The 8,291-nt window shown below is 40.8% G+C and overlaps 1 pseudogene across 1 annotated transcript; it reads right to left on the bottom strand.

Moving 5' to 3' along the window:
• Window positions 1-2,666: 2,666 nt before the first annotated feature.
• On the bottom strand, window positions 2,667-5,569 carry LOC308593718 (protocadherin gamma-B4 pseudogene; annotated as a pseudogene). Its single transcript has one exon. The product of its transcript is annotated as a protocadherin gamma-B4 pseudogene (transcript).
• Window positions 5,570-8,291: the final 2,722 nt, after the last annotated feature.

The raw sequence follows: 8,291 nt of genomic DNA, 5'->3' as shown, positions 1-8,291 counted from the left end.
TTCACTTTTGAAAATTAAATAAACACCATTTCACTGTACTATTATATTATAATATTATAAATATTATAAATGAAGATATAGCTAGGATAACTATGTATATTTTTCTATATTCTTTATTTTTTCCCTTCAAATTTACCCACTATAGATAAAGAAGAGTGACAACTTTTGTTGTTGTAAACAAACTGAAATGGAGCAGGAAAGACAAGTGTGTTTAGGGTTCCTGCCCTAGCCCATTACTGGAAATTCTGGAATGAATTGAATTCTGAAATATTGAACTTTCTCAGCAATGTTCTTTGCTGGATATTCAAAAGATTCATTTTGGATGCAGAAAAAAGAATAGTAAGCCTCTGGTACTTCTTATTTTCTTTGTGTCAGTGTAATGTTTGTAGTTGTAAAGTGAGGAAACTGATATGCTGACACACAGTTCTTTCCTGCTGTTTTCATGGGGAAACAGAGGCATCCATGTGCAGAAAGGCTGACAGAGTTGCGGCATTAGCCAATGACATTCATTGTTGTGTGATACCAAATACACTGGTGTGCATGAAATTCAGCACAACTTGCTGGTATATCAGTCAAAAACCACAGTTCCTTAGCACAGCAGGTACCACAGTGAAAAGAACAGGACAGAAATGCTGCCATTAAACGCAGGAAAAATAACTAATGCAATATTCCCCACAAATTTGAATGCAGCCTCTCCCCCTACCCCAATATCATAACATTGATCTGCTTTTCTGGGTTATTGTAAGAGTTACACAGCACTATATGTGAAGCGCCTTGAACATTCTTAACACTAGGTATTACTGCACAGAGCAAAGAAGTAAAATGGCCACATTCTCTGTAATTTATTGCCACTGCTTATCTGGAAAGGGCTGGGCTTCAGTCACGGCAAGCTTAGGGCCATGTAGGTGCACCAGCAGGAATGCCAGATTGGTTGCTGACAGATGCATACAGACCCAGCCACACCGCTGCCTCATCCACAGCTCCAGCTTATCACAAACACCACTACTGTGGATGGATAACATTCAATGGCAGCTTAGAAGCACACATGTGAAAACTGGATGTCAAACTCAGAAGAGAGCTTTATTAAAAACTAGCATGTGAGGGCTTGTTAAACAGCAGAGGTAGGTGGTTTTCGGCCATCTTCGTTGGAGAGCTTGATGTTGTGCTTCTTGTTCTACAAGATTAAACTGCTAAAACTGAATTTGGCCATTAGCAGGAGGGACAAGACACTGAATTATCCACTAGATAATGCCAAAAATGTTATTTTAACATTAGTCTTCATCTTTCCTAATGGAATATACACTGGTGGTGAACATGACCCAGCTTTAAAGTACAGCAATTACAGCATGTGCAGATGTATGTCCTGGCCAGATTGACTCTCCATAAGAAAACATTCCATGCCAAAGAGTTAAAAGGGCATCTACTATTGGTAGCTGTGACCCAATAGTCATTTGTCCCCTATATTTCTACAGTATGGAAGCATGACTAGAGATGGTATAAGTGGAAATACTAACCACATGCTCCACATCCACACATCCTTACATACAAAGTGTTCACTACAACTGTTACAATTTGTCATAATCTCTAATGCAAATGCCAAGGAAAGGAATGCCAATACTTTGGGATTGCATCCACACTGGACATCAGTAGTATATGAGAATACAGGACCTGGCCAGGGCTGGGGCCAGTGCAGGGGCAGGGGATACTTTTGGGTTCATGATACAGTCATGTTTGGTTTAGGGTATTTGTCAATCCAGGGACCATTTCCAGTATATACATATCTTGGACGTGGGGGGTGGGATATGTGCATATTATTTATTTAAGTAAAATAATTCTATAGTCCCACACACACACACAAAGAGTGGTATACAACATCTCTAGAAATCATGCCAAGAGAAACTCCCTTTTGATGCTGCCACTCTTCTACACAGGTTGTACATGAGCATTTTTCATTCTACAAACAGCATGCAGTCACAGGACCTAAGAAATGCTTGTACTACTGATACTATCAGTGCTCCACCACTTAATATGTTGTGCTATTCTCATCAGACCCAAATCCCAAGCTCTGTCTATGACAGGAACACAGTATCCAAATGCTATGTAAGATTATCTGTATTTATGAGAACCAAATCAAGTTATTCTAAAATGTTTAGTGATTAATTAATCCTTTACTCTCATTAAATAATCCAACCCATAAACACTTCCTTCCACACACACTTCCTAAAATTCAGTTGAAAAACTTTACCAATTACTAAGAAATTTACCAACTTATTTAAAGAATATTCTATGAAAGACTTTTTGGTATTTCTTCTTGTAAATTTCTTAAAGGACAGAATGTAAAAAATAACTACTTATTCAATTGCATTTGTACTGCAAAGATAAGAAAAGAAAAGAAAAATAGCATTCTCTCCACTTAGCCATGCTGCACCACACTGTAATCTTAGCACGGCACCGAGTTACCATGCAAATGTGCACCTGGGTAATTCTGACAGAGCCTCCACCATCCAGCTATGCTGTTCCTCAATAGCTGCTGGAAAATCCAATTAGCTTGCTCTACAGCAGTAGCAGCTCAGTACTACTTCCTACCTATTTCCCTGATGACATGGTCTCAATTCTCTGGGATGCCAGTTTGATAACATCCACTGTTTACAATTAAACTATCAAACAAGTGACAACACCAAATTCCCTATAAGGAACATGCAATATAACTCACCGTGCTGTCATTTTCCTTTTCAGAAATTAAATTGCCTCCACTGACCATCAAAGAAATGTCAGAGCTGCCATTGCAAAGGATGTTCTCTGCTATTTGGACAGTGGGCTGCAGGAATGTCAACTCATTCCTCCTGGATTCAGAGGACAGACAGACCTGGTAGGAATAAGGCAAAGTTCCGTCCTCATAATTGGGTGGGAATATGGCACCAGCCTTTGAATGGGGGTCAGGAATAAAGCACTGAAGGAAAGTGGGGTTCCTTGACCTTCGAAGCTTCATCAGAATGGTCAGAATCACCGTCACCAGGAACAGAAAGGACACCAAGGTCAAGGCCAATACCAAATAAAACTGTAGATCAGACTGATACTCTGAGTCATTTGGTTGGGAGTTCATTTCTGGAAGAGCCTCCTGGAAGTTCTCAGCAAACACCAGGCTCAAAGTTGTGGTGGCTGAGAGAGGAGGATGCCCATTGTCCTTCACCAGGATGACCAGCCTCTGCTTCACTGCATCTCTCTCAAGTAATGCTCGGACTGTTTGCACCTCTCCTGTGTGGGAGCCAATGCTGAAGAGTGAGGGCTCTGTGGCCTGCAGGAGATGGAAGGAGAGCCAGGCATTGTGTCCAGAATCAGAGTCCACGGCCACCACCTTCGTCACCAGATAACCCGACTCAGCTGACCGAGGCACCATCTCAAAGAAAGGGGAGCCCTCTGTTGATTGTGAGGGGTACAGGATCTGCGGAGCGTTATCATTTCGATCCAAAACACATACTGTCACTGTGGCACTGCTATTGAGTGGTGGAGAACCTCCATCTTGGGCCTTCACTTGAATCTGAAACTCCCTGAATTGCTCATAGTCAAAGGAGCGTTGGGCATAGATGATCCCGGTCTCAGAGTTAATGGAGACATAGGAGGAGAGAGGCAGGTCCTTGATGTTGCTGTGAAGGATGGAGTAAGTGATTCTGGCATTGCGATCCAGATCTGGGTCAGAGGCCTTGATGTGGAAAATTGAAGCTCCAGATGGGTTGTTCTCTGGAATGTAGGCAGTGTAGGAAGATTTGTCAAAGGCTGGTGGGTTATCATTGATATCTGAGATCTGTATTGATATGGTTTTGTGTGTGGATAGTGGAGGTGTGCCTTTGTCTGTGGCTGTGATTGTAATATTATACTCTGGAGTCCTTTCTCTGTCAAGAGCACCATCTATGAGGAGCTTGAAGTAATTATCCGAGGATGAGACTATCAGGAAAGGTACAAGTTCCTTCAGGTGACAGGTGACTTCTCCGTTATCCCCAGAATCCCTGTCCTGAATTTTAATGAGAGCAATCACAGCTCCAGATGTGACATCTTCTGGAACTGGGCTGGACACGGATGTAAGGATCACATCTGGAGCATTGTCATTCTCATCAAGAACCTCAATCTCCACATTGCAATGTGCCGCCAAGCCTCCTCCATCACTTGCCTTAATTATCATCAAATATTTTTGTCTGTCCTCAAAATCAACACTTTCTATAAGTGTAATTGTTCCATCTCTGGGATCCAGATGAAATTTCTGCTCAGCTGTTTCTGGGATGTCACTGAATGTATAAGTGATCTCAGCATTGGACCCTTCATCACTGTCAGATGCTTTGACTTGAAGCACAGAGGTTTCTTTGGGTGCACTCTCCTTCAGGCTCACTTTATAGATTGTCTGGGTGAAAACAGGGGCATTGTCATTAGCATCAAGAACTGTTACCAATATTTTGGCTGTTCCGGTTTTTGGAGGTTCTCCACCATCCATGGCTGTAAGGACCATGTGATGCACATGTTCTTTTTCCCTGTCCAGTTGTTTCTGCAATACTAATTCTGCATATTTGCCACCATTATTGCTGTTTTGAATTTCCAACTTGAAATATGGAGTTGAGCTCAATTGATAATTCTGCAGGGAATTTGTTCCAATGTCTTTATCTTCAGCATTTCCAAGAGCAAATCGAGTTCCTGGCAGAGTAGACTCACTCAATTTAAGCTCAACATTTTCATTCCGGAAATATGGGGCATTGTCATTAATGTCCTGGATAAAAATATTTATGTGGAAAATATTCAAAGGATTGTGTGCCACAACTTCTAATTTGACGACACAAGTGGATGATTCCCCACAAATCTCTTCCCGGTCTATCCTCTCATTCACATACAGGTTGCCATTTTGTTCATTCAATTCAAAGAACTGCTTTTCTGAAGAAATACCAAGTTTGCGCTTTGACAGCTCTCTGACATCCAACCCCAGATCTTTAGCAAGGTTCCCCACAAAGGAGCCCTGCTCTGCTTCCTCTGGAACTGAATACTGAACCTTCTCAGACACTACCTGGCAGCAGAACACAGACCAGAATATGAACAGAAACAGTACTTGCCTCTTGGTGATCTTCCTTGTTCTCTCTGCCTGCTTTACTTCCATCACATCCATTGCATTTCCTGATTTCTTCCTTCTTTCAGTACAGTTTTCAAGACTCCCAGTACACTTATTTGAGATAATAGAAATATTCTTCTTTTCAGCTGATCTTTGGGAAACTGAGAGCTTTCCTTTCTTGAGCAGCTTTTAAAATAAAAGCTTTTCCTTTCTGCTCAGCTGAAGTGTTGAGAGACACTGCTCTAAGAGTCTCCGAAATGCTGGAGCCATGGCTGCTCCCACGTTGTCCAACAGTGACACTCTGAGTCCACATGGGGAACTGTATTTGCTTATTTTCATGTTTATAATTCTATATTGCTATTTCCCCCTGATATCTATGGAGAATTGTGAATGAGTAAAAATTCTTTCACTGGTTGTCCAAATGTACTTTAGTATCACTTGATTAGAAGTCACATAAGCTTAATTCAGATTTCTTTTTCATTGCATACAAACTGTTATTTTAATATTTTTATTGCTTTTCCTGGTAGATGATAATGACACTTTAGGGTGTTTTTGATGGAGCATAAACACAAGCAGTTGCCAGCAGAAGAAAACCATGCAATAATTCAGGAAGCCTACATCCCTGCCTAGGGCTGCCATACGTTCGGATTTCCCTGGACGTTACTGGGATTTCAAAGGCGGAATTGACATCTTGGGGGAATTTCAAAGAGTTGGCGCTTTGTCCTCGTTCTTAGGCAAGTCAATCACAAAATCACGGTTTTAGGGGTGTTTTTGTCTAGAAAAAGCTCAACAACTTTCAGGTTTTCCTAAAAACAATTGTGGGATGCCCTGGCAACCCTATCCCTGCCAGAATTCTGGTGATTTGGCCTTTATTTAATTATGAACTTGTTTTAATTTTTTAAATTTGTTCTTTCTTTAAGATTTTGGTGCATTGTGTGCTTTATTTCTGTTCTTTTGGCCATAATAAAATGCTGAAAAAGAAATTTAAATTCACTTTAGCACAGGATAACTCTTTCATTCTTTAGGCATGCATATTCATTTGACATTTTTCCCATATGTTTGTAATCTTCCCTGTGGCATCTGGCTGGCCACTGCTGCACTAGAGGAAGTTTTGGGTGATACATCTTTCCTTACGATTCTGTGTGATGATTCCTAATTCCTTAGGTGGTGAATTATTCAATATTCTCCCTTTGACTTTTTTGGATGCTTTTCAATGGTATTTCCCAAGAAGACCCATATGATCCTTTTGAATAATTGGTTTTTCATTTCTGTTTTCATAGTATTGTTACTTAATTCTATTCAACCTTTGCTAGTAAGATTTTATTACAGTTTTTACATTGCAATCCTATACCAACTTACCTGAGTATAAACTCAATGAAACTTATATCTGAAGATAAAAGATTTGTTAGATGTATTGCATTTTTGGATTGCTTTGGCACATGCGGAAGTTTACTGTAATTAATCAGGAATGTTTATGACATGAAGAAAAAGCTTCTACTCAAGTGCACTCAAAGTGTGCACTACTCTGCCAGAATTTCAGTTTGTCAGACTGTAAACTGAAATGTCATAATTAATCGTAGTAGTAATAGTAGTAGTAGTAACAGTAGTTGTTTTGAACTGAGAACTTTCTTTCTGCCATTATTGTATCAGTGCAGAGCCATTCAGCGGAGAGGATTTGAGTGATAAGAAACTTTCTTTTGGGGGTCTAAGATATATCCAGAAGTGCTTATATCCACACTTGACTTGAATGCAATCATAGATTCGGAATGATTTTCTATCATTCTATCGGTCTTATTGTTGATATTAATTTGATAGGTTAAATTCTTATTACCTGAAAACGTGGAGTTATCAGTGAATAGTAACACCATTGTTCAGTGAAGAAAGATTAGCCAAAAGCATAGACTAAAACACAATGCATACACATAGCAAAATGAATCTATATTTGACTAATGACCCAGTCCAGCAAGGTAGATTAGAGGATGGATGCCTCCTTCTGGCACAGGCATCCCCAAACTCAGCCCTCCAGGTGTTTTGGGGACTACAACTCCCATCATCCCTAGCTAGCAGGACCAGTGGTCAGGGATGATGGGAATTGTAGTCCCAAAACATTTGGAGGGCCAGTTCTAGCACATGGCTCCTGGTTTGGGATTGGGAACTGTAATGCAGGCAGGATAGGTCAGCTATTTCAGCATGCAATTCCCACCAGCACTCAAAGTGCATATAGCAACACCCCCTTTCCTTCCAGGCTTAGAGGTACTTTATGCTACTGTGAGCAATTATTACTTGCACTTAACTAGGCACAAGTTGCACCTATTTAAGAATAGTGGTTGGCAAAGAGAACCAGAAGATCATGTTACCACAGGAAAATGTATTTATTTGTTCGAAATAGGTTCATCTCAGCTTTTAGTCCAGGGACTTCCAAAGCAGATCACAACTTCAATGAAAACAATTAATCAACCAACAGGGAGGTGGAAGAAATAATTGACAGTGTAATTGAACACAGAGGTATTCACAGCCTGTCATTTAATGAGGGGGGGCAATCAGACTTCCCAAGGGGCAGGCATTCCACAACAGAACAGAACAGGGGGCCAAAGGTAATCTGCCAGGGGCCATATGCAGATGCTGGGCAAGACAAAAGCCAGTGGTGGACAGGGCTGAAGCCAAATGTGGGCACAGTTGGGGGGAGGGGCCAAGACAAAAAAATAGGCCACTCCCCCCCTGCTACCTTCTTTCCCCCTCTTTTCCCCTCCTTGCCACTCACCAAAGTGAGAAGACCACCCACTGTGCCTTCTGGCTTGTGTCCCAGGCAATCAGACCTTCAGTTGCCATGTTTCAAACAGTGAAAATCCGGACAGAAAAGTTGTTGGGCAAGATCGCAACTGCCAACATGGGCTGCCATACGCCCGGATTTTTCCCAACATTTTTCTGATTTCTGCCCAGATGATGTTGACAAATTTTGGATATGTCTGGGAAATTCTGGATATATAGATTTCCCCAACTAGTAAAATAAGATACTAGCTATAAGTGGAATAAAATAATTACCAACATGTCTAATTGCTTTGAAAAGGGTCAAGAAAAGAGAAAAATGGAAAATTTATCTGTCAAGATTTGTAACTACATTTACAATTAGAAGAAAAAGTTAGCACACCTGGTCTCTGATTTCATTTCCATTGTTCCAATCTAAATACCCAGTAGCAAAAATAGG

Source organism: Podarcis bocagei (assembly GCF_964188305.1).
Source record: "Podarcis bocagei genome assembly, chromosome: 8".
NCBI classification, from domain to species: Eukaryota; Metazoa; Chordata; class Lepidosauria; order Squamata; family Lacertidae; genus Podarcis; species Podarcis bocagei.
Note: the sequence above shows the minus strand (reverse complement) of the source record. Positions and strands in the feature narration are given on the sequence as shown.